Here is a 25,756-nt window from a genome sequence, read left to right on the forward strand (position 1 = left end):
GGTGGGGGAGGGAAAGGTTGGGGATGGGAAGATATGGGTAGTGATCCAGAGAGATAGAGCTACGAGGCCAATTATATACTTTGGCTAAAAAGGCTCCCAGTGCTGGTGTCAGAGACCCAATACCTTTTCATTACTCTGAACTAATGGTGAAGCTGCCCTGATGAGTGGTGTGAATGCCTGTTGCATGTGAATCATCCATATGTGGGCCACAGTCGTGGAACTGGCATCCAGATGGGCTCTGCAATTGATTGAACACCAATGCATACATTGGCCCTGCTCTATCCTTCACTATAACTGGAATAACTTGGTGTATCTCAAGGTGAACCCCTATTTTATTCTTAAATTCAGCAGGCATATGATTGTGTGATGCAAGACAGTTTCAACCACAATGTATCTGCCAAAATATCATCCTGCACCCTGAGGCTCAAAGAACTTTCCAAATGAGCCAGGACATGCCACGGAAGTGAGCAGTGAAGATACGGGCATTTGTGTTCGATGAGCAAAACAGTGACAAATCTGATCAGATATTTGGGCAGAAGTGGGGAGAAAGGCTGAGGGGAGGCAATTCCTATTTTAAACAGCAGTTTGTTAAGATATTCTAGCAGACTTCAACAGGGATTTTATCTGAAGGCGGCACCTGGCAATTGGAGTCAGGTGACTCAGGCAGTTGGCATTGAAAAGCTCATATCAGCAGGAAGCTGATTGGGCAATAGAGAACAGGTGATCCAGAAAACGTGGCACAGGGTGGTATTAATTCACTTCAACTCAGCAATCTAGAGAGATGGTACTATTGACTGGAGGACAACACAGTGAGTAGGAAACTTCCAACTAGTTAGTTTTTTTTTCTACAATAACGGAGTACACTGTCTCAGATGAAACTCATTCAATGGTAGCCTTCAAACCAAATGCTTGAAGTGAAAATTTTCAAGGCTGTGGGGAGAGCAAAAGAAAAAGATCATGGTCTTCTTTCAATGAGCCAGCATGAAAACAAAGGGCTGAATAGCTGTCCTTGCTGTTGTTTTTATCACGGATTCTGACATTAATGATGTTTTCAGTGATGCTTTAAGCTGCTTCATTGGCATAGGTGGATAATTAAGGCAACAAAGCCAATGGGGCAGCACGGTCGGTGTACCGGTTAGCGCGACGCCTTTACAGCGCCAGCGATCGGGAGTGGGGTTCGAATCCTCCACTGACGGAGGTCTCCCCATGTCTGCGTGGGTTTCCACCTGGGGGCTCCGGTTTCCTGCCACCCTTCGAAACGTACCGGAGGTATAGGTTAAATGGTGTAATTGGGTGGCACGAGCTTGTGGGCTGAAATGGCCTGTTACCATGTTGTACACTGAAATTGAAATTTAAAATTAAATTCCAGCAATTAATGTAGGGGATGCTTTGACTTTGTAGCTCATTCAAAACACACCGTTACTTGCTGAAGCCCAGCTTTGAACACCAGTTGTAGCCTTTGAAGCGTGGCGTCTCGCCTTAACATCTCAAAGGCAGAGTATCAATACAGAGTCACGCATCCTCAGAGCCAGACGTCAGCGAATCAAACATTGAAAAGCAAAAAGAAAAAGACAGATGCTGGAAATCTGAAATGAAAATGGATACTCAGAAGGTCAGGCAAGAGGAAAAGAGTTTCAGGTCCCTCATCTGTGAGTATTTTTTGCTTTTCCATGTCAAGTTCATTGTTGTCTGATTGTGCAAGTACAACCCGACAAAACAGCGTTTTCTGGTCCTCGGTGCAAAAACCTGCAGACACACTGCCAGACATAACACATTTACAGACAAACAATACATATGCAGGACAAGTACTTCATCTATACAAATAAATAAATGAATATTGCTTTGTGCATATGAGAGTCTCAGATGGTTAGTGTGAGTAGTCCCTTTGGTTGTGTTCTTGTCCAAAGGCCTATAAATATAATCTGGACTTCAGAGCTGCGTTCGTTTCGCACGACCTGCAATGGTGACTCATTTTCTCCCTCCATGGACGCTGCTTTATCTGCTGAGTGTTTCCAGTGTTTTCTGTTTTGTAGACCAAATGTTGAGCAAAACAAACCAAACTCCTTTTTTTCTTTATACGTCAGCAATGGCATTCATTGAATTTGGGAAGTATTTTGCGAAAGGATGTACACAGCAGTGGATGGTTAAAACAACTTTCAACCTTGAAACCAAGAAGTGTTTCGAACGCCCTCCAGATCAGGTGAGCTAACCAGTTAGGGTCACCGTTAGGAGACTGTATACCCTGTGTCCACTTTAGCGAGAGGAAGCAGGAATTGGTTTAAGACCACCCACATTTGGGTGGGATTCATACGGACCCCGGAAGGGAGAGAAGGTTGCCAGCAGTCTGGGACTGGAAACTTCGGAATCTTAGGGTCAAGGTTTCGTTGAGCAATCGAGGTTCTCTCTGTAAATGTCCCAGCATCCTCAAACTTATTGCAGAATGGCATTAAAATGAGCGAAAGCACAATGCACTGGAGATACTCAGTAGGTCGAGCAGCATCAGTGGGAGAAAATAAATGGCTGACGTTTCAGGGTCTTTGCCAAGACCGGGAGAGGAGAAGTGGGAAGGACAGGGTTGGGAGGAGCAGGTCAGAGGCCTATGTGAACCAGGTAAAGGTGAAACATGAAAGATAGTGGCAGACAAAGGGAGAGAGAGGCAAGTGAAACGAAGGGGTCAGGAGGAGGGAGACGAGCCACACAAGGTGTAGTGGGCAATTATAATATGATAAGATGACAATAATGGCATAAAGATAGACTTGATGGTGGCATTACAATTTGTGTCCCTATTCCCCTTTATCAGCTGGAGTGTTGTTGAATGGGGAAGGCAAAGAGATTTACCACATTTGGCTTCATGTGTTTTTTTTAAGTTCAGAGATACAGCACAGTAACAGGCCCTTCAGGCCCAAGAACCCAGCCAATTATACCCATGTTGTGACAAATTAACCTTCTGACCCTGCACATTTCTGGGACGTGGGAGGGAACCAGAGCACCTGAAGGAAACCTGTACGTTCACAGGAAGAATGTGAACGTACGGGTTCACGATGAATGTTCACAAACTCATTTCAGACAACACCAAATCTGAACCCAGGTCACTGGCACTATAATTATTGTTGCACTAATCACTACATTAACCATATCTCCATTTCACGTCTAAAGCGGGCAGAAAATTAGTCAGCTGGGCAGGGTCGTAAGTACAAAAATGAACTTCATGATTCAGCTTAGCCCACTGTTCTAGTCATTATGGACCCATGACTGTGTGGCCAGGCACAATTCCATGCCATCTACATTCCAGATGACACCACAGTTGTCGGCAGAATCACAAGCGGGAATGAGGAAACGTACAGGAGGGAGAGAGATCAGCTCGTTGAATGGTGCAATGACGACAACCTTGCGCTCAACATCAGTAAAACCAAGGAGATGATTGTGGACTTCAGGAGGAAGTCAGGGGAACACAACCCAGTCCTCATCGAAGGCTCAGTCATGGAGAGGGTCAAGAACTTCAAATTCCTGGGTGTCAACATCTCCGAGGATCTGTCCTGGAGCCACCGCCTTGATACAATCACAAAGAAGGCTCACCTGCATTTATTCTTTGTGAGGTGTCTGAGGAGATTCGGTCTGTCACCAAAGACTCTCGTAAACATCTACAGGTGTACCGTGGAGAGCATGCAAGCTGGTTGCATCACTGCCTGGTATGGAGGCACCAATTCTCAGGACAAGAATAAACTCCAGAGGGTTGTTAACATGGCCTGAGACATCACAGGAAACAGGCTTCACTCCATCGAGGACATCTACATGAGACGGTGTCGTAAAAAAGCAGTCTCTATCCTCAAAGACCCTAACCTCCCAGCCCAAACCCTCTTCACTCTGCTACCAATGGGAAGGAGGTACAGGAGCCTAATGGCACAAGGACGGCTTCTTCCCTGCTGCCATCAGATTTCTAAGTAATCAATGAACCAAAGACACTGCCTTACTTTTTGTGCACTGTTTTTTTTATAAATATAACAATGTAAGATGGTTATAATATGAATGTTTGCTCATGACGCTACTGCAAAACACCAAATTTTATGGCTTGTTCATGACAATAAATTCTGATTCTGATTCAGCTGTACAAGTTGTTGGTGAGAACATACTTGCAATACTCTGTGCAGTTCTGATCGCCCGGCTATAGGAAAGATATCAATGTTAGGAGATTCACCAGGATGTTGCTGGGTCTGGAGGGCTTGAGTTATAAGGAGAGATTGAATAGACTGGGTCGACTCTGAAATTGAGGTGGCTGAGTGATAACCTTATCGAGGTTTATAAAATCAAGAGGGGCATGGCTAAAGTTAATGTTCTTTTCCGCAGGATGGATGATCCTAGAATAGAGGACTGAGGTTAAAGGTGAGAGGAGAGGGCTTGAACTGAAGGAAATCTCTTCACTCAGAAGGTGGTCGGTAACTGGACGGAGCCGCCAGGGGAAATTGTAGAAATGGGTACAGTTACAATCTTCAAAAGACATTTGGGCAGATCTATGGATAGGGAAAGTGAGGAAGGAGATGGCCCAAATGGGTGCCAATGTGGTCAGCACGGACAAGCTGGGCTGAAGGGTCCGCTCCCTCCCATGCAGCTCTCTGAGCTGCCGCCTTGGAGTTACTGGCACTCTCCATGGCGGCCACTTGGTGTCTCCAGCCCCAGCCTCATGAGGAGGAGAGATGAGGCTCTGCAGTTGAATAGCCATGTCAGTACCTCCAGCTGATGCATTATGAATGATTTCCAAGTTGATTCATATTCCAGTGACAGCTCCAGATTTTATGAAAACCATTCATTAATTTGAGTGCTTGACAGACCTCCTCTGAATCTTCTCTTCTATGGAAAGAAAATCTGTTTCTCTGGTCTCTGCGCATAAGTAATGCCTCTCATCCAATGAACATGCCATCTGAATGTCTCCGTTTAGCTGGACAGGGGAAGGAGGGAGGCTACTATTATTTCCTTTGTTTTCTTGTCCTTCCCACATAAACGTTCGACTGCTTCACAATTAGCAAATCATTGGGCAGCTCACTCCTTTGTAAAACCTGCCTGTCCAAATGGTTCAAACATCAGGCAGTGATTTGCCCAAAAGACTCGACAAATTGCTGTTACTTTATAATTACAAGCAGAAATGGATATTTCATGGAACACCAGCACTTTAACATGCTCTAATAATTCTAGCTGACAGATTAATTTTCAGTTTCCTCCATGTTTATATTTTTTACAATTAAAAATGTAGTTCAGCTCTTAATTGGCTTACTAAGACGAGACTCCGTGTTTAATGAGAAACTGTAAGGTTTCCCGTGTATGTCTCTCTCCTACAAACTTGTATATTGCAGAGGGAGATTAAAAAAACACATCAGGTTTATTTTTCTCTTCCAAATACGTATATGGTAAGGGGCAGGGGGAGGGTGGTGGTACCTCAGGGTATGGATGGGTGATTCCTGGGGTGATCAGGGTCTGTGGTTCCTCGGGGAGGGGTCTACATGGTGGAGGTCATGCAGATGGGCCACATGGTGGAGGTCCATTGCAGATTTGCAATGGAGATGTGGATGAGTGGTTCCTGGGGTATCAAGGGCTGTGGTTCCTCGGGGGAGGGGTCTACCTACAGATGGGCCATGTGGTGGAGGCCCGCTGCAGCTTTTCCCACTTCAGGTGGGGAGGGGAAGAGGGGCTGCAGTTCCTCTGGGGGAGGGGGTGTGGTGGGGACGTAACTGAATAATATTTTTCGCAGAACGTATCGTGGGTGTTCAGTTACACAAGATTATCGAGGGTTTCAGGGTAGGGAGGGTTCAGTACATTTTTTGGATAGGAATATATGGGTCGGCACAACATCGAGGGCCAAAGGGCCTAGACTAGGCTGTCATGTTCTATGTTCAATACATCAGGATAAACTAAGAGATTTTTTAAATGATATTTAGTTCTGAAACTTGGCTCTGATTGAGACGATGAGTTTGCTTCATACGATTTAGCTTATGTATGTTGATGGGCAACAGCCTTAGGTTTAATCCAGTACAATTTCCTGAAGGTTGGATTTTTTTTTTGTTAGTGCGTACACAAGTTACCTTTGAAAGAAATTCAACTGAAAGAAATGCAAGTTCTTTCACTCCAATCCCTGTTAGCAGATGTTGGTCAACAGAAGTCGCTGTAACTCCCCAACCTCTAGAATATCTGACAGAGTTGCAAACTAGCCAGGAAGCTTGCTTTTAATATTGGAAAAGCTTTGTAGTAGTGTGCGACTTTAATTGAGGAGAGGCAGAACTGACCTAGTTTCTATGACAGAGATGGAGGCCATTCAGTCAGTCGAGGCTATGCCAGCTCTCAGGCATTCCCATCAAATGTCATTCCCTCTTTTGTTTCCCTATAATTGTTCTCTCTCACATTCCCATCAGTTCTTCCTTCCCCCCACCCCGACCCTCATTCTCTTGTCAGCTACCTACACCCTGGGATAGTTTAACCTCGCCGATTAACCTGGACCAACCAGAATAGAACAAAGGTCCCATGAAACCATTGTCTTTCTGATGTCACTTAGCGTTCCCCGCCAAACATTCCTGAGTAAAATGATCCTCTGGGTGACGGGGAGGGAAGAGGGACCTCATTCATATGGAATGGACCAGAGTAATTCTCCTCAGAGCAGAGAAAGTTAAGAGGAGGCAAACAAGGAAATGTGCAGACGCTGGGGTCAAGAGCAGTACACGGAGATGCTGGGGCAACTCAGCTGGTCATGCAGAAGGGAGTCAATGTTTCGGGCCTGACCCCTTCTTCAGGAATCGGGCACAAGATGTCAGATTTATTGTCAAAGTACATGCATATGTACTCCCATATAACCATGAGATTCCTTTTTTCCTGCAGGCGCGGCAGAATTATCACTCATAGGTAGTGCAAAATATAAGCATAATGCATGTAAACAAACAAAGAACTGTAAACTGATAACAAATGTAAACAAACCGACTGTGCAATTCAGAGAGAACAAAAAGAAAATCAATGAAGTGCACAAGAGTCCTGAAATGAGGCTCTGATTGAGTTTGTTGTTGAGGAGTCTGATGGTGGAGGGGGAACAGCTATTCCTGAACCTGGTGGTGCGAGTCTTTACGCCAGACGTCGACTCCCTTTTACTTCCTATGGATGCTGCGTGACCTGCTGAGTTTCTCCGGCATATTTATGTATTGCACAAGATTAAAATGAGACCTTGTTGAGGTTTTTATAATAATGACTTGAACTATTTATTATCATGTGCACTGAGATACAGTGATAACATTTGTTTCATGTGCTATCCAGCCAAGTCAACCTATTGTAGGAATCTCGTGGTTATATGGGAGTACATATGCATGTACTCTGACAATAAATCTGACATCTTGTGGCCGATTCCTGAAGAAGGGGTCAGACCTTGTGCAATAATAAATACAAAAGGGCAGGGGAGAGTGCTAAAGAGAAAAGTTCAGTTAAACAGTGCAGAATGTTATCTTATGATGATGGGAGGTTCATTTAAAAGTCTGATAACAGCAGGAAAGAAACAGTCCTTGAATTTGGAGGTATACATTTTCTAACTCCTGCATCCAATGGTGTGGGGGAGGGGGGGCAGGGAAATAAGAGAGTGTGATCATGGTGGGATGTTTTCTTTAATATGTTGGTTGCTTTGCTGAGCAGTAGGTTTGTGTGATGGCCTAAGCTATGCTCACAGTACTCTACAGTTTCTTGCAGTGTTGGACAGAGCGGTTCTGGTCTCAAGTTGTGAAGCGTCCACATGTGTGCAGTCAACACCAAGGAAGTGCGTTGCATGGCAGCAAACACACTAAACAGAGGATAAGTACTGCTTTACTGCAGCACAATTGAGGCTATTTGCCCCATCAGCTAACCAAAGAGCAATCCCCTTTCTCCTCTCTGTAATTCGCTGTACCCTTGCCACTTATTATCTCACACGCCTCATTCTTCTGGTCACAACCTCGTCTCACTGCTCCCTTTGGGCAGAAGGTACAGAAGTCTGAAGACCAGCCTGTCCATGTTCAAGAACAGTTTTTATCCAATGGCTATCAGGCTCTTGGACAACTCTAACTCTAACCCCAAACTCGACCAGGACCACCAAAAGACATATTTGCCCTATTGAGACATCACTTTTATTTTCTTGCATTCTTTATGTATCTGTCATTTTATATTTGTTTATTTTCCACTATCTTGGCATATTATGGTAATTTAATATATACATTTGTATTTGGTGTATCTTGAAGCATGCACAAATTGTGGTATGTCTGGGCATTGTCCTTACATATATGACAATGAACTCTCATTACTCATTCTCCGCATCTTGCCAACACGAAGACATCACTTACAGTGGCCATTTAACCTAAACCTACCAGCATATCTTTGGGATGTGGGGTGGGGGGGGGGGGGGCGGGGGGTGAGCAGGAGAATTTTTTTTAAATTTAGACATACAGCCCCACGAGTCCGCACCACCCAATTTACATCCGCATTAACCTACACCCCCACTATATTTTTGAAGGGTGGGAGGAAACCGGAGCACCCCCCCCAGAGAGAAAACCCATTCAGACACGAGGAGAGTTTACCAACTCCTCACAGACGGCGTGGGACTCGAACCCAGGTCTGGTCCCGATTGCTGGCGCTGTAAGGCATTACGCTAACCAACACGCCAACCGTGCCGGGGAGAAGCCTACGCATTTCCAGAGAGTACAGCCAAACTCCGCGCACCACCAGAGGGATTATATCGGGGCGCCTGAAGCTGCAAGACAGCAATACAAAATGTGAAGGATGAGGGAGGAGATTTTTTCATCAGTAATTTGAGTTGTTATGATTTTTAATGCACTCGTTGTGGAGTGTAGGAACCAATCGTAACTTCCAAAGGGGCTTTAAGTAGGTGGGTTTTTTTTAAATGTTATTTTTCACACTATGAACCATATTAACCAAAATACACACAAACATTTCCCTCTTGAATATATACAGTGTCATTTTCTCCCCTTTTCCCCCCCTCCCTTCCCTCCCTCCTTCCCACCCCCCTCCCCACCCACTAAACGTTCAACATATACAATACAGTAAACCCATTAAACAATGTCATCACACAATGAAAATAAACAAGAAAATTGTGTCATCTACTTTTACACACTGAGTCAGTTCATTTCGTCTTCTTCTCATTCTATCATTTTAGGGGGTGGAAGTCCGCGGTAGGCCCTCTGTTACGCGTACGGTTCCCAAATTTGTTCAAATAATGTGACTTTATTTTTTTAATTATATGTTATTTTTTTTTCCAATGGAATACATTTATTCATTTCTATGTACCATTGCTGTACTCTCAGGCTCTCTTCTGATTTCCAGGTTGACATTATACATTTTTTTGCTACAGCTAAGGCTATAATAGTAAATCTTTTTTGTGCTTCATCCAGTTTGAGGCCTAATTTCTTACTACTTACATTACTTAGAAGAAAGATCTCTGGATTTTTTTGGTATGTTGCTTTTTGTGATTTTATTTAATACCTGATTTAGATCGTCCCAAAACTTTTCCACTTTCTCACATGCCCAAATTGCATGTACTGTTGTTCCCGTTTCCTTCTTACAGCGAAAACATCTATCTGATACTGTTGGGTCCCATTTATTTAACTTTTGGGGCATGAAGTAGGTGGTTGAGGAAGATGGCTAAGTGTGTGGGATAATCACTTCCATTGGCGCATCAGCCTTTTGGGCTGTACGATAATTGGATTCAATTCTCTCGCTCCAAACTCGAGTCAAGTCTGTACAAGGGAAGAAAACCACTCAAACACCTCCCACATGTATTCATTGCAGGATATAGGTGTCGCTGATGATGCCAGCATTTATCACCTCCCCAAGTTGCCTCTGAACTGAAGGGGAAACTAAGAAACAATCACATTGAGGGCACTGGAGGCACATATAGACTAAACAGGATAAAGGCCATAGTTAATCTCCCAATGGACACGAGTGTCTAAGATGGAGTGAAGCAGGAAGGTCCACAGATGCTGTGATGGTAGTAAACACACAGAAATCCTGGAGGAACTCAGCCGGTCTCGAGGCATTTATAGGAGGAAAAGGTAATATATACACCGATATTTTGGGCCTGACCCTTTCATCAAGGTATAAGCAAATAGCAGGCAGGCACCTAAGTAAACAGGCTGGGGTTGGAGGGAGGAAAGGGGAGGGAGAGGACAGTGCAGGCTAACCAACAAAAGGCGATAATTGGTTATGGATAGGGCAGGAGGGGAAAGGTGAGAATTGATTGGCAGAAGGGATGGCTCTGTGAATGCAGAATGGAGGAAAGCAGACAGAGGGAAAGGGAAAGAGAAAGAGTGAGAATTTTTTAAAAATTTAGACATCCAGCACAGTAACAGGCCATTTCGGCCCACAAGCTCCTCCCGCCCAATTTACACCCATTTAACCTACATCCTCATTGGGAGAAAACCAGAGTCCCTGGGGGAAACCCCATGCAGACACGGGGAGAACATACAAACCCCTTATGGACACCGCAGGATTCGAACCCCGGTCCCAATCACTGGTGCTGTAAAGGCGTTGTGCTAACTGTTACGCCAACCGTGACACCTCTAAGCCAGAGCAAAGGAGAAATAGGCTTAGCAGAAGGGAAGATACAAGTGGTGGGAGTGGGGGGGGGGGGGGAGATGAGGGGATTAAAAACCAGAGAAGTCGATGCTAATGCCATTCAGTTGGAGGGTGCTCAGATGGAATATGAGGTTTTGTTCCTGCAATTTGCAGGTGGTCTCAGTCTGGCAGTACATGTGACCATATACAAACATATCGGCCTGGGAATGGGGCATGGAATTGAAACGAGTTGCCACCAGGAGATCCATGCTACTCCAGTAAGACCAAATGGTTTTGAACAAAGAGATCTCCCAGCCTGCACCCCGTCTCTCCGATGGAGAAGAGATCACAACAGGACATGACTGGGAGATCCCCACTATTAAGTGAAAGGTGCTCAACGAACCAATATCCAGTCTCCCCGATCCCGATGTAAAGGAGACCACCAGGTGCGTTTTTCCAACAATTCGGTAGTTTCATTGTTCCCACTACTGGCTCTTTTTTATAAATCACAGATTTATTCAATTACTCGAGTTTGAATTCCCCAGTCACCACAGCAAGATTCGAACTTCTGTCTCTGCAATAATGGCCCAGGCCTCTGGCTACTAATCCAGTAACTTAACCACTGCCTTATCATGCCTGTATCTAACTGGCTGCAAAGTGAAGGTAATACATGCAGAAAGTTAAAGATTGGAAGCAACAGCCTTGCACCCAGATCACATTCTCTTAAAGAAACAAGTGCTAAATTAATTCTAATTTGGAGTAGAATTACATTTCATGAAATTAAACCCGCAGGTTGACCTATCTCAGCTGCTGTACACAAAGAGTGATCATCTGTTGCCTCTTCCAGGATGCTGTTTACAAAAAATGTTCCCTTCTGTTTTATCAAATGGCATCCATAGCTACTAATGACATAGTATGCTGTTCATCGTCATTTATAAATTATACAGCCAATCCTTAAATTAAATCTGTACACTTTATTGCACCAGTTTAAATCTTGCAAGCCCAATTAAGTTTTCCTTCCCATGAATAATAAAGTTCTACGAAGCATTCTTGATGAGGAGATATGTGTGTGTTTAGTGAGAGGATCACATGAAATGGAAGGCCTCTGGGCCAGTTACAGTCCATAGACTGTAATCAAGTCTCAGTCAAAGCATAATTGTTTCACAAACAACTTTCGGAAGCTGGGTCACGAGGTGAGGCAGGATTGTACTTTTTTTTTCTTATTTATAAACAGAATTATTGCTTTTTAATGGTTTCAAATCTTCTGAAAAGATTTCTAGCACTTTTCTTCCTTCAATTGAATTTTTATTAACCCTCCTGAACAAGGTTATTTAATTAATTGCAAAGTATGTGGTAGCAGGGTAGGAACATGCATATTAATCTTTATTAGTATCCCATCAAGGAACTTGGCAAAGTCAATCTAAGCCAGAGAGAGAGAGAGAGAGAGAGAGAGAGAGAGAGAGAGAGGAGTGAGAGAGAGAGGAATTTAGAACCCTAACTAGAATAACACAGCAACTAGTAGTGTGTGTGTGTGTGTGTGTGTGTGTGTGTGTGTGTGTGTGTGTGTGTGTGTGTGTGTGTGTTGTGTGTGTGTGTGTGTGTGTGTGTGTGTGTGTGTGTGTGTGTGGACTGCCTAAAGAAATCTCTTGGTGCCTGCCACATTGACCACCGCCAGTGGGCTGATATCGCCTCAAACCGTGCATCTTGGCGCCTCACAGTTTGGCGGGCAGCAACCTCCTTTGAAGAAGACCGCAGAGCCCACCTCACTGACAAAAGGCAAAGGAGGAAAAACCCAACACCCAACCCCAACCAACCAATTTTCCCCTGCAACCGCTGCAATCGTGTCTGCCTGTCCCGCATCGGACTTGTCAGCCACAAACGAGCCTGCAGCTGACGTGGACATTTACCCCCTCCATAAATCTTCGTCCGCGAAGCCGAGCCAAAGAAGAAAGATATATATATATGAGAGAGAGAGAGTGGGTGGGTGTGGGTAGAAGTAAAAGCAAATGTCCATATAAATAAACAAGTTCTCCTTTCTCTGTCTTAACTAGGGTCATTATTCAATTCTGTCATTAAGGAAAGCAAACCAACTTGTCTTATGGTGTCTTACAGCAACGTGGTTAGCGCACCGCCATTACAGCGCCAACAATGGGGATTGGGGTTCTACACCCACGCTCTCTGTTTGTACGTTGTCCCCGTGTCTGCATGGGTTTTCTCTGGGAGCTCCAATTCCCTCCCACCATTCAAAACGTACCAGGGGTGGTAGGATAATGGGGTGTGAATTGGGCAGCAATGACCCGTGGGCCGAAATGGTCCGTTTTTCCGTGCTGTAAGGCTAAATTAAAATATGTACTTTTAAAATGTGCTTTTCTTTTTGTAATCATGAATTCAAATGCAAAAAGACCACTCAGCCCATAATTATCTGTTGGTTTCTTAATGAATTAATCACTACCAACACCTCAGATTTTCACCCTGGCCCTAAAAGTTACCTTCCTTTCACATGTCCATCCATATCTTCCTTCTCTGGGGTAAATTCTATTTTTTTAAATTTTGTTAGAGATCACAGAACAACATTGTTGGGTTAATGTTTGCAGCTCAAAACCTCCAAGATTGAATTTGGCAAAGTTAGTCACATGACAGCCGTAATTGAGAATATAAATGTGAACTTGGACAACACAAAGACTGCAGGTGCTGGAATACTGAGCAAACACTGAGCTGCTGGAGGGGCTCAGTGAGTCAGAGAACACCCATGGGTGGGAATAGTCAGTCATCATTTGAGGTTGGTACCCTTCATCAAGACTAAGATTAAAAAAGGTGAAATGACATATATAAAGGCGGGCGGGGGGGAAAGAAGGGAAGAGTGATGAAAACCATGTGGAACAAAATGGCAGTGAAGATAGGACAAGAGGAAAGAAACATGGCTGTGGTGCGGAATGTATCACGACTGTGGTGTACATGTCATGTGGTTAGTTCCTGATTATGGTGTCATAGAGTCACACAGCGTGGACACAGGCCCTTCGGCCCAACCTGCCCAAAATGTCCCACCCACACTAGCCCCACCTGCCTGCATTTGGCGCTTGTGTTGACATTCAACTGGTGGGGGGGGGGGGGGTCTCTCCAACTAACCCAAGAACAGATTTTATTCCAAAATAACTTCTCCAACTAATCCAAGAATAGATTTTATTCCAAAGTAAATTCCTGCAAATATTTCTTGATGGATTGAGGTCTCCAGTTGAAAGACTAAAGTCAAAATACTTCATAGTTCACAAAGTCAATGTCAATGTATTATCAAATACATCTAAGTCGAACGTTCAGGCACACCGAGCTTCTGACTTGCAGTGACAAGATATATCAACTACAATACTCAAAATTTAAATTACCACAAAGGTCATCAGAAAAAGAGATAATAAGTATCAAAGGATAGATAAATAGTCTGCAGATTATCCTCTTAATGATTCCTTAAAGAAGATTAGAGGAAAAGGGAATGGACATCAATGTATTCAGAACCGCACACAATATTCCAAATTTGGCCTCACCAATGTCTTAAGCAACTTCAACATAACATCCAATTCCTATACTCAATACATTGATTTATAAAGGCTAAGATACAAGTGCTTTCTTTACAACCCAGTCCACATGCAGCAACACCTTCAGGGAATAATGTATCTGTATTCTCAGATCTCTCTGCTCCTCCGCACTCCTCAGTGCCCTACCATTTATCTTGGTTTGCCCTTCCAAATTGCAACACCTGGACTCGTCTACATTAAACTCTAGCTGCCATTTTTTGGCCCATTCTCCTAGCTGATCCAGATCCCTCCACAACCTTTGAAAACTTTCTTCACTCTCCTCCTATCTTTGTGTCATCAGCAAATCAGGTGATCCAATTGACCCTATTATTATTCAGATCATTGATATCTTCTTCTTTGGCTTGGCTTCGCGGACGAAGATTTATGGAGGGGGTAAAAGTCCACGTCAGCTGCAGGCTCATTTGTGGCTGACAAGTCCGATGCGGGACAGGCAGACACGGTTGCAGCGGTTGCAGGGGAAAATTGGTTGGTTGGGGTTGGGTGTTGGGTTTTTCCTCCTTTGCCTTTTGTCAGTGAGGTGGGCTCTGCGGTCTTCTTCAAAAGAGGTTGCTGCCCGCCGAACTGTGAGGCGCCAAGATGCACGGTTTGAGGCGATATCAGCCCACTGGCGGTGGTCAATGGGGCAGGCATCAAGAGATTTCTTTAGGCAGTCCTTGTACCTTTTCTTTGGTGCACCTCTGTCACGGTGGCCAGTGGAGAGCTCGCCATATAACACGATCTTGGGAAGGCGATGGTCCTCCATTCTGGAGACATGACCTACCCAGCGCAGCTGGATCTTCAGCAGCGTGGACTCGATGCTGTCGACCTCTGCCATCTCGAGTACTTCGACGTTAGGGATGAAAGCGCTCCAATGAATGTTGAGGATGGAGCGACAGGAGTGTGGGTAATATACAACAAACAACAATGGTCCCAACACATATCCTTGAGGCACCACTAGTCACAGGCCTCCAATCTGAGAAACATCCATCCTCAGAGAGTGAAAAGTTGGAAGCATCTTGAAGGGCTGAAAATTCTCATGGCAGATAGCTTGAACAGCAATGTGCGCAACCACTGCAAAGGTGATGAGCTGCGGATGCCAAGAGATAAGGGGTCATCACAACTGTTCCAGGACAGCTGTGTGAATACAACTAGAGACATTCTTGGTAACTCGGGTGTTATATAGTCAAGATGATGTGAACTATTTTGGAACCACATAAGAATACGCTCTTCTCCCTGCAGTAACTGTAGTGTCCCACTGTGGGGCATATGTGTGTGTGTGTGTGTGTGTGTGTGTGTGTGTGTGTGTGTGTGTGTGTGTGTGTGTGTGTGTGTGTGTGTGTGTGTGTGTGTGTGTGTGTGTGAACAGTTTCCTGAGATGGTGGAAGGCATCAATAAGTAAAGTCTTCCCTGTTATTTGAATCTTGTATCTCTAAGTTATTTAAGAAGCCTCCCAAGTATCACAGAGACATAACATGGTCTCTTCTTTCCCTTCGTTTTTCTGTGACTTATGGCTTTATCGTATGGCTTTATTCCTGTTATACTACTGCCACCATGTTATGTCTCTGAGTTACTTGGGAGGCTTCTTAAATAACTTAGAGATGCAAGATTCTCAGGAAACTCTTCACACACACACACACACACACACACACACACACACACACACACACACACACACACACACACACACACAGACACACACACACACTCACTCACTCACTCACTCACACACACACACACATGTCCATACTCCCACAGTTACTACAGTGAGAAGAGTGCATTGTTACACAGTTACAAAATAGTTCACATTATACTGACTATATAATATCGGGCATGCCAGTTACAGAGGTCACATTGAATCTTGGATCAAGAAAATGTGACCAAAACACGCGCCAACCAATTCAGAAGATTCGAACACATTGTCATAACCTTCCTCTGGTGTCTTGGAGGTGACAGGTAATGAAAACTTGTCAGCAACCCTGAGAAAGAAAACGTAAGGCTCACACTGAAAATGAGCCGCCTCCCTTTCACATTTTACTTTATGGAAAAAATACTTTCAATGAAAGAAAGAGGCTGTTTTCCCAACAGTTATGATGAATCCAATTGAGTATAAAGAATCTGTTGCCACCTTAGTTGATGTGGGAAGGGAATAGATGTGGAGGATGGCCCAATGGCAGCTGTAGAGAAGAGGGGGAGGAATGGAGGGAGAGGTTGGCGTGCATTTCAGGGCAGGAGTTGCTGCAATGAAATCTCCAGCAACACACAAAAGCCTCGCTGGCAACCCTGGAGAGCTGGGGCCTGGAGCAGTGCCATGCTCGTCAGTCTCCCAATGCCTTGGCACGGCGGGAGGGAGGCGTGGTTGGATGAAACAGCCACCCTCCAATCCTCTCAACCAGCGAGACACCGACAACCCTGGTTACTGGAGGCAAGCACCAGTCAAACACAGCTGCACCGTGCCAACGCAGATATGACTTGGAGCAGGGCCAAGCGACAGAAGTCAGGATCTTCCTGACCATCACACTGATGGCTGCAGTGACTCTCACAGACATCACGTTCATTGGAAAGCACGTGCATTCAGGAATGATTCTATTCTGGTGAACAATAAGCAAAGAACAAATGGATCCAGAGCGAGTTCCTTTTCCTTACTGACTGCCATTCGATGCAATCATCCATTAAAATACTTAATGCCCCAAATCCCATCATTTCCATTTTTGAACCGACTAAATGAGGCAGATCTGTACCACTTAGAGTGAGTGACAAAAGAGTAAGCCATTCAATGAGTTATTGATATTTACTTAGACATGCAGCACAATAACACATAACCTGGTCCAAGATGGCAGCACAGCATCAGTCCTCAACAGCTTCTCCGGGCCTGGTGCTACTGTAAGGCATCACGCACAATTTTTTATTGGACAAAAAAATGGATGGTTGAACATCATGAGATATTGTTGCAATATGGAAATCGCCAAGCAATGACAAACCCTCGGGAAACAGCCTCGATTGCTGTGGGGATGAGGCCTCTGGTCTTCTCCGTCATTTGCTGCTGGTGGCTGAGGAGGGGACGTCGTCGGCGTGTACTGCAGAAGGTGTGTCGTGGTGTCCGGAGCAGCTGTATCGTGCACCTGACTTGGGGGTTCTGGAGATTGCGCCGTCTTAGATCGCGGGGCCCTGAGGTCGGGTGAGGAGGTCATTGGGTCTCTCTTCTGCCATTGCTATCTAGAGTCTATTATATTGTGACTTGTCTTGACTGGGCCTATTGTCTAGTTTTGTATTAATTACTGAATTGTTTGCACTGTTTTATTCATTTTATGTAGCTTTGTGTAGGCGGTCATCTAGTATAATTTTGTTTTGTTTTGTCCTACATGGTACTAGTGTCGTCTTATGTTGTCTTAGGCTGTTTTCGTATAGTCTCGTGTCGCTTTATGTTGCACCATGGTTTGGAGTAACATTGTCTCGTTTTTGTACTCTGCATTTGCAGTTTGGTTTTAAAATTACAGATAACGGCTACTTGAACTTGAACAGGCCATTTTGGCCCACAAGCCCATGCCGCCCAACTGCACCCAACCGAAAGACAACCCCTGGTATAATTTCCGGAACAGCCAGACAAAATCCATGCAGACATGGGGAAACAACGAACAAATTCCTTACAGACAGCGCCGGATTCCAACCCACATCACTGACACTGTAGCTAACCGCTACGCAAACTGAGCCACCACAGATCATTTCATCTGTGCCCCAACTGCATCTACTCACCTTGGTACCTTTTAGTAGACAGATCTGTTGATTTTGAATCTAAAATTAATCACTAATGTTATTTGCAAATGAGGGTTCCAGACCTCTACTGTCCTCTAAATGGAAAGGGGTTTCCTGACATCATTATTAAAATGCCTGGCTCTATATTTTTTAAATAAAGTCCTTAGTCCCGTTCTCCCAACCTGTGAAGATTGGGTAAGTAGAGAGAAGCTATCGGCTCTCCTTAACATTTGAACACACAGATTGAATCGCCCTTCAACCTTCTAAAGTTCCAATGGATTTAAACATTTTGTGTGTAATCTCTGCTTGTAATTTAACACTTTAGCATCCAGCCTATGTTCTTGCACAGATGTCAATGTCCAACTCGCTCTCAAAATTTTCCATGTGTGATCCATATCAGAGTGTGTACAAGGCACATAGGAGGAGGCGGGAGAGAGGGAGGAGAAGAGGCATGGCCTCCAGATCATCACTGAGCACAAGAAGGTCTTTGAGACAAGTTTGTTTACCATTTGTGCGCCACTCCAAAGGCAGTGTGCTTGTGCTTATTTTGTATATCCGCAAAATAACATCCACTTCCTCTATTTCGAACCCTCCGGATATAAAAGTAAGCTTTCAATTTGCTATTTTGATTATTTTTTCATATCTTTCCATGATATTTGGATGATCTACCTATGTGGATAATTAAAATATTATTTCTGCTGTCTCTCTTCAATTGTATCAGGCTTTGTATTTTTCAGTGTTTTATATTAGTGGTTTTCAAACTGTCCCCCTAAACTCACATTCCACCTTAAGCAATCCCTATGCCATAGGTACTCTATGATGGGGACGGGAAGGGTGAGTGGGAAGGGAAGGGTGAGAACCACTGCTCGAGACCCAATTGTTACTGAAACATTTTGCTTGTGAAAAATTGTCATTGGCCCATTTCCTTTGGAGTTAAGAAACCGTCCACATAACGAGTCAATGGGGTACAATTCAAACAGTGGTTCTCAACATTTTTCTTTCCACTCACATACCACCTTAAACAATCCCTTATTAATCCCAGAGCACCTAAGGCATAGGGATTACTTAAAGTGGAATATGAGTTTAGGGGGGCAGTTTGAAAACCACTGTCTATATTGTCCCTTACCTCCTTCATTCCCATCATTTTATTGTTGATTTCAAGGCCTTTGTAGATATAAACTGGTTCAGTGTCACATAAAGTTGCCTTTGATCACCTTTCCCCGTCTTTTTAACCCTTTAATGGGCTTTCACAGTTTATGCAATGAATAATAGCGTTAAACGTAACTTGGCCTCAATTTAGGGAGCTTAAAAGCATTTTCCTACAATGAACTCGACCATATTATGAATGTCTTTAATGTTCACGCATTGTTGGCCTGTTAACTAACTCAGGCTCATTACTCAAGAATAAATCTAATATGATCTATTTTATTTCATGAAACATTTCAGAAAGTAAACAAAACACACTAATTCAGTGGAAAATAAAAGGGTTTCAAATTAAATGGAGCCTTTTATCTTTCATTCAATGGACTGGTAGAAGAAAAGGTAATTGCAACCAATGAAGGATGTATTTTATCAGGAATAGAGAGAGTTTTAAATGTGAGCACCATATCTACCAGGGCAGCTTATAAAGAATCTTCAACAGTTACAGGAGTGCAGTCAGATAAAAACTTGACAGCCAGCCACCTAGGGAGGTCTGAAATATTGGTTCCCTTTACTTCCGATAGATGCTCCACGATCTGCTGAGTTTCTCCAGCACGTCCGTGCATTGCCTCTAAGGTGGTATAAAGATATAGATGGGGCTTGAGGGGAAGATTGAGGCAGCTGAAGACACCATTTCTTTTCATTCAAGGAATGTGGGCTTCGCAGGCTGAGGCAGCATTTCATTGCCCCCTCCCCCCTCACTGCTGCCTTCTTGAACCACTGCAGCTCTCGAGGTGTGAATGTACCAACGGACACTGACCGGGAGCTCCCGAATTTTGACAGGGAAGGAGCAGCATTGTGTTTTCCACGGTGCTCCCATGCTTTGACTGCCCTTGCCCTTACAGCTGGTGGAGGTCATGGGCTTGGAAGGCATTGTGAGAGGTGTGAGGTGAACAAAGGCAGATATGCCCAAGAATTGGAGAGGAGAGATTGACCAAGGTTTTAGCGTGGAATGAGGCAAAGCAGGGATCTGAACTCACATTTGGGAAAGTTCTGCTGCGCCAGGATGTGCAGGAACGAATGGGACTCTGCAAATTTTAATGAAGTGCTCAGGTTAGCAAAGTGTAGGAAATGGTAAAATAAGAATTAGGATCTTATAAGTCTTTGCAAGTATGAATATTCTCATTCTGTGCTGACCTGGTTGTGCAATGGTACCAATGCCCATTCACATGTGTTGCAATGAACCGGGAATAAAGAGAAACCGATATCAGACCGCATTAATAATGTAGTCAAACTCAGCTGCACAAAATCCTACACTCGTCAGTTCAGAAGCAAAGTATATGGAGATGCTGGCAACCTGTGCAAGATCCAGTCGAATATTATGAACAGCTGGAGATGACAGTTGTTTTAACAGCTGAGCTGACAGGATTAATTCAAATGCACTGAAATCAAAAAGTAGATAACACCTGTTTAATCTTGAAGGGGCATCCAACAAGGTAGAGTCTGCGCCTGTGCTGCCGAGACGATGTGATTTCAAAGCCAGAATTGCTGAGACCAAATCGTCCCTTGGGTCCGAGGACCTGGTGCCTCTCATAACAGATGTTGGACGTTAGGAGCTTGGTCACTTTCTCTCTCTGAACATCTGGCTTACATATGAGCCACTTCTTACTGAAGCAGGGGTCCTAACACTGCAGAGTGTTCACGACATTTCAAAGTAATTTGCATCCAATCCTCCTGGGCAGAATAATAGATTCTCTTTGTGTTTCAGAGACAGACGATCATTTTTTTTCGCTCCTCAACACCTTGCCAAGACTTGCATCAAATAATGCATGTGAACCCAAACAACATTTTTGCAAAACAATTTCAACTGCCTTTCTTAAAGTCCCATTACAAAGATAGAGAGCATAAAAGCTCAGCAGATCAAAGACATGGCGTTCCTTGGCAACTTTAGCATTCCAAAGCACTTCACAGGTGCTGAGGGGTGCAAACATTTGTCACAGGCTGTTGTAAGGAGATATGAGACAGGATACCAAATGCTTGGTCGAAAGAAAAACAGGTTTTGGTGGTGGGGGGGGGGGGGGGGGGTGAACAAAGAGAAGCTGGTAAGTCAGGCAGCATCCGTGGAGAGAGTTAAACAGGATTGTGGTGCACAAAAGTGTCTGAAGATCATGCAGGCATCTACAGGAAGTCAAGGGTGACCAACGTTTCAGGGTGTCCAAAGAGGCAGGCAGGCAGCTGAATAATAAGGTTGGGGGGGGGGAGGAGAGGAGGGAGGGAGGGAACGAGGTTACGGGTGGATCACAGTGGGAGGGTAAAAGAGAAAGAAGCTGAGAAATTACAGGGGGAGCAGGTGGCTCTCTGGACGTAGAGGGGAGGGTGTGGGGAGGTAGCTCTCTGGATGGAGGGGAGGGTGTGGGGAGGTAGCACTGAATGGAGAGGGGAGGGTAGGGTGTGGGGAGGTAACTCTCTGGATGGAGAGGGGAGGGTAGGTAGCTCTTTGAATGGGGAGGGGAGGGTGTGGGGAGGAAGATCTCTGGATGGAGAGGGGAGGATAGGGTGTGGGGAGGTAACTCTCTGGATGGAGAGGGGAGGGTAGGTAGCTCTTTGAATGGGGAGGGGAGGGTGTGGGGAGGAAGATCTCTGGATGGAGGGGTGGGTAGGGTGTGAGGAGGTAACTCTCTGGATGGAGAGGGGAGGGGAGGGTGTGGGGAGTTAGCTCTGAATGAAGAGGGGAGGGGAGGGTGTGGGGAGGTGGAGAAAAGGAGACAGAGAAAGAGAGAGAGACTCAGGTGAGGAGTTTAATGGAAACTGGAGAAGTCGATGTTAATGCCATCTAGTTGGAGAGCACCCAGATGGAATATTAGGCCTTGCTCCACAAATTAGCCGGTATCCTCGGTTTGGCAGTACATGTTGGTATAGGAATGGGGTGTGGAATTAAAATATTTGGCCACTGGGAAGTCCCTGTTAGTCCAGCAGGCTGAGTGAAGACACTTTCACCGATGTAGGGGAGGCCACAACGGGAGCGCACTAAATGCAGCAGGTGACCCCTACAGATTCACATGTGAAGTGTTGCTTTGCTGGGAAGGAGCGGCAGTCAGGGAGGAGGTGTGGGCACAAGTGTAACATTTCTTGTGGTCAGAAGGGGTTGGTAAGAGGGGGCAATTATTGGATAGAGGATGAGCAGACTTTTTTCTGCACTACCATTAAGTGGTAATTCTGCCGTGCCCACAGGAAAAAGGGATCTCAGGGTTGTACGTGATGTCATGTATGTACTCTGACAATAAATCTGAACATTGAACTTTGAAACATGGCAGACTCCGGGACAAAAGGCCTGGTCCAGAAGTCCAAGTACTGGCTGGATTAATAATGGGAAGCAGGGGGATGGACAAAATGCCCAGATGTAGCAAGCTCCAGAAAGGCACAGTCTGCTCCACCGTGTAAAATATAATAGTTGAAGGTGATGAAGGGGTTGTCTCACAAGGAACAACTGAGTGGATGATGGAATTCAACAAGATAAGGGTTCAGGGCTTCATCTCATTTTCCCTTCCATCTCTTTGCTTTCCTTTGTCTACATCCTTCGCCAATGTCAATTGGGGTGGTTAGTGGGGGGAGGGGGAGAGATTTAACAGGAACCCCTCACAGTTTGGCGGGCAGCAACCTCCTTTGAAGAAGACCGCAGAGCCCACCTCACTGACAAAAGGCAAAGGAGGAAAAACCCAACACCCAACCCCAACCAACCAATTTTCCCTTGCAACCGCTGCAATCGTGTCTGCCTGTCCCGCATCGGACTTGTCAGCCACAAACGAGCCTGCAGCTGACGTGGACTTTTTACCCCCTCCATAAATCTTCGTCCGCGAAGCCAAGCCAAAGAAGAAGAGGGGTAGTGTATCAGGATCTGCTGGATGAGGTGGTTCAGGTAATGTTTGTGAGAAAAATTGGACGGATGTGTGGGTAAATGGGTGTAGAATGATATGGACCAAACTCAGGCAGGAGGACCAGAGCAGGTGGAGCATTTTAGTTGACGTAGACAAGATGGGCTGACCCTAACCCTAACTCATGTTCAGTGACTTCGCACAGGCAGTTTGGTCCATCACACTCACAACACAAATTGAGCATCCGTTTTTAACCAACCCAACCTAACTCATACCATTCTCCCGACATTCCCATCTATTCACTCCACATGACACCGTTCATTTACACACTCAGGGCACAATACAGTGGCCAATTAACCGACCAACCCACGGGTCTCCGGGATGCGAGAGGAAACCCACATGGTCACTGAGAGAATGTGAAAAGTCCACATCAACATTCCCCAAGGTCAGGATTGAACCCGGGTTTCTGGAGCAGTGAGGCTGCAGCTCCAAATGGCTGTGCCCCTGTGTTCCTGCTTTCCTTCGGACTATGTGGCAGTAGAGGTCAGAGTGGCATCCTCAGACCCAAGGTTCGGCCGCGCAGGTGGGGCGAGCAGAGGTGCCACCACCATCCTCCCAGTGTGTAGCCCTGGGTTTGGCCAAGACCCAACAAGAGAGGTCTCCAACCATCAGGGTGGGAGGAGCCATAGACTGGTCTGAGCTCTGAGGCACTGCATGAAACCTCTTCCAAATCTCCAGTAGCACAATTAACGAGTCAAAAATTAACACAATAATTGGCTTTCACACAAACTGCGGGTGTTAACGGAGATTAATTAACAACCCGAGCTTTTATTAACGTTGAGCAAAATCGGGTATTTTTGATTAAGAAAAAACACTCTAGAGATGCAACAACTTTCAGCTTATAGCAAGCTCAATAAAATCGACGATTACAGAAGGGACAGGGGTTGTGCAGCATTTGTTCAGCGACCAAGTCTTCTCTCCCTTCCATATTATTGCAAGCATCTTTGTCCTTTACCCAGTTCAGCCAGAGCTCTTGATCTCCCTCCCTTTTTATGGCCATGGTCAGAGCAGACAGAACATGACAGCAAAACACAGGCCCTTCAGCCCACGATGTTGTGCCAATCTGTATAAGCTTATTCCACAGCAATCTAATTTTTCCCTACCTTACCTTCTATTTGTCTGAGGAGATTCAGTCTGTCACCAAAAACTCTACAGGTGTACCGTGGAGAGCATTCTGGCTGGTCGTGTCACTGCCTGGTATGGAGGCGCCAACTCTCAGGACCAGAATAAACTCCAGAGCTCAGCCTGCGACATCATGGGCAACAGACTTCACTCCATCGAGGACATCTACATGAGGTGGTACCTTAAAAATAGCAGCCTCTATCCTCAAAGACCCCACCGCCACCCAGGCCATGCCCTCTTCACTCTGCTACCATCGAGAAAAAGGTACAAGAGCCTAAAGTAGAGCACTCAGCGGCACAAAGACAGCTTCGTCCCCGCTGCCATCAGATTCCTGAATGATCGATGAACCACAGACACTGCCTCACTTTTCGTTCACGACTATTTAATTTTTTTTATTTATAGTAATGTTTTAAGATGGTTATAATATGAATGTTTGTGCTATGATGTTGCAGCAAACACCGAATTTTAAAACTTGTTCTTGACAATAAATTCTGCTTCTGATCTTTCTCACATCCATGAGTCTTTTGAACGCCTCTATTGTGCCAACCTCCACCACCCCGGCAATGCGTTCCAGGCACACTTCACTCTCTGTTTGAAAAACATCATTTAACATCTCACTCAAATTTTCCTCCACTCACCTTAAACAGATTTCCTCTTGTATTTGCAATTGTCACCCCAGCATAAGCCACTCATAATAAGTCACCTCTCATCTTTCATCACTCAAGAGAACAAGCTCTAATTCTGTTAGCCTTGCTGCACAAGATGTTCTCCAATCCAATGTCTGGTAAATCTCCTTTGCCCCCTCTGGTGCTAACCTCACATACCATGGTCAGTGGGACTGGTCAGTGATATGAACAACAAAATGCCACATTCTGAAGGCAAAATGAATCAAAATGTAAATTCTGCGAAGATGATATTTATTGTCAGCTCAAAGTTTGATCCATGAAATGCCCTGATTTTCCAGCCAGACCAGGAGATGCTGGTGTGTTATTTTGTTGGTTGATTGAAGTACCCAGAGATGGCACAGTGACATACCCAACAGAGCTGCATCATAAATCTAGCCACCCAGGTTCAATCTTGACCTCCGGTGCTGTCTGTCTGGAGTTTGCATGTTCTCCCTGTGACTGTCTGGGTTTCCCTCGATTTCCTCCCACATCCCAAAGATGTCCAGGCTTTTGTATATAGCCTTTTGAGTGCAAATGTGTAGAAGAATCTCGGAGGGGAATGAGTTGATGAGCATGTGAGAACAAAACAGGATGAGTGTAAATGGGAGCTCATTGGTCAGCATGGACTCCGTGGGCTGAAGAGCCTGCTTCCTGGCTGTATGATTTATGATTCTGTTCAAGGCTGGGATAGATTGTTGGACTGTGTGGAACATAAAGGCTATTGAAATCTAGCAGAAGAATATTATTAAGGCCAATAATCATATATTATTACTGAATATCCCAGCATATAAGATGGTCCTTGAACAGTAAAAATTTTCACCCCAAAATCAAAGGTCATCTTATATGTCAAGTATAAAATCCAAACCTTGACAGCCAAGACTCACCGCTCACTCACGGCAAGTACACAATGTGAACCTTCACAGCGACGTCACAGCACTCACCCTGGGGCAAGTATACAATGCCAACCTTGACAATGAAGCCTCAAGTGCTCCCCGGCGGGGTCCATCCACCCAGTCCAACT

General features: G+C 44.9%; 1 protein-coding gene across 5 annotated transcripts in view; it reads right to left on the minus strand.

Moving 5' to 3' along the window:
* sox5 (SRY-box transcription factor 5) overlaps window positions 1-25,756 on the minus strand; it is a 418,360-nt gene that overhangs the window by 195,130 nt on the left and 197,474 nt on the right. The gene's annotated exons all lie outside the window — the stretch shown is intronic.

The sequence above is a fragment of the Narcine bancroftii genome, chromosome 13 (genome assembly GCF_036971445.1).
Source record: "Narcine bancroftii isolate sNarBan1 chromosome 13, sNarBan1.hap1, whole genome shotgun sequence".
Lineage (NCBI taxonomy): Eukaryota > Metazoa > Chordata > Chondrichthyes > Torpediniformes > Narcinidae > Narcine > Narcine bancroftii.